Source organism: Dipodomys spectabilis, unplaced genomic scaffold (genome assembly GCF_019054845.1).
Source record: "Dipodomys spectabilis isolate Male_0828 unplaced genomic scaffold, ASM1905484v1 ptg000010l, whole genome shotgun sequence".
NCBI lineage: Eukaryota > Metazoa > Chordata > Mammalia > Rodentia > Heteromyidae > Dipodomys > Dipodomys spectabilis.
In genome coordinates this window covers 4,171,865-4,173,842 of record NW_024870687.1, presented here as the reverse complement: position 1 = coordinate 4,173,842, position 1,978 = coordinate 4,171,865, and the positions used below count along the sequence as shown (strand labels likewise).

Sequence of the window (1,978 nt, the reverse complement as noted above, 5' to 3'; positions counted from 1 at the left end):
GAAAATCATGGTGAAATAACAGATGTAGAAAATTCACTGGATTTTTCTGACCAGTTCAACCAACGTGAACTATTAGGGAATACATGTGCACCCCATTCCCACTGGTACTCACTGTCTCTGGTTAGGCAATTCTGATGAAGACAAGGAACAAGATGAAAAAGTGAGGAATGGTATCATTTGCAAAAAAAAATGGAGAAGTATTAAAACAAATTTTTGTTTGGGCTGCTGAAAATAATCGGCTTACTACAGTGCAGATACCTCTCTTCATCGGGAAGCCTCCAGTGGGCACTTAGACATTGTCCATGAGTTGGTGGCTCAAGGCAGATATTCATGCAATTACTATGAATGGCTAGACACCCCTGCACAGTGCTTATATGTTGAATAATACCAGAGTGGCTGCTTTCTTAGTTCACATTGAGGCAGATACCAATGCCCAAACTAAAGTCCTCTTGACTCCCTTGCATCTTACTGCTTGGAATAGAAATAGCAAAGATATGCTGGATCGCCTTCTATTGAAGGATTATATCAAACCAGGTCTGAAGAACAACTTGGAAGAAACTGCATTTAATATTGCCAAAAGGATAAATATGTATCACTACCTCTTTTAAATTGTGGAAGGCTGTAAAAATTGTTCTCCTAACTCATAATGGTTTGGTTAAGATTCTTAAATTTCAAAAATGCCAATCCATCTTTGTGTCTGTACAAAATATTTTCACAATACAAAGCAACAGCAATATCTTACTTTAAAAATTCATGGATTCCATAGTATTCTTCAATGAATTGCCTGACTTTGATGTCAAAATGTATTCAAGAGTTGTTTGTATACATCTATAATGATTTCTGCAGGATTTGTGATTTTTAAATCAGAAATCACTTTAACTTATCTGTTGAAATGAGTAGTACAGAAACTAAAAATATTTCTGGTGCTTGTATGAAAAAAGTATATTTTAAAATACTCTGTATTTTGTTTGTATAATGTCCATAATCTATTTAATTCTCTCCTAGATATAATACTTTGAATTATACATTGTTTTATAATATATAGGTTCGTTAATAAATGTGTTATTTCAGATAGCATTCTATATAGAAAAAGTTTAAGATTCCTTTTTTTTCCTAGGTCCTTATAGTATTTTATTTCTTTGGGATAAAATGACAATGTTATCCAATTTCAAATGTTTTGTAAAGATTATGCTATGTAAAGGCCATTCTAAGGTGAGGATTTAACGCACTGATGTCAAACTAACTTTCAGTTCAATGAATTACATATATTGTTACATTTGCCTTTTTTAATTTTTTATTGTGAAAATACTGGACAGAGGGTTTACAATTACATGGGCAAGATAATGAGTACATTTCTCATCAAGCATTGTAGCCTCCTCCTGTATTTACCCTTCCCATCCATTCCCATCCTTCCCCTGCTCCCCCACTCAATCCTCCCGGCAACCCCTCCACCCGCACAAAGTTGTAAAGTTCATTTTTCGACATAACGACTTGTATTTTTGTAATCAATTTTTTAATAACTGTTTTTCATTTCTTGCATCTCAAGAATGAAAAATATGGAATAATTCACAAATTTTCATATCATCCTTGTGCAAAGGCCATGATAATCTCTATATTGTAGTAATTTGGGTAAACGTCCTGCTGAAGCATGTAGTATCCTGTAAATTTAAGTAGTTATTGATGCAATCTTTATACAGGCATATATCCTTGGTTGACTGTTTGTAACTAGGAAACCTTATTGTTCCCAAAAATGTTATTGATCTTACTTCTCTAAAATTCTGTGTATATTGGGAAAAGCTTATATTGTTTGGTCGATTGCTCACATTTGCAATTTTTTTGTCAATGACTATTTTAAGTCTTTTTCATTTTAAATTTGATCATACTTTGAAGCCTTTATAGCTAGGTCCAAAGGTGATTGTTTTTCAAGTACTTATTTATAAACTGAGTTAGCTTTGTGGAGTTAATGGATTCAAAGTAA

The 1,978-nt window shown here is 33.0% G+C and overlaps 1 pseudogene; it reads right to left on the bottom strand.

The window, feature by feature from the left end:
• Positions 1–1,550: 1,550 nt before the first annotated feature.
• On the bottom strand, positions 1,551–1,650 carry LOC122128182 (annotated as a pseudogene).
• Positions 1,651–1,978: the final 328 nt, after the last annotated feature.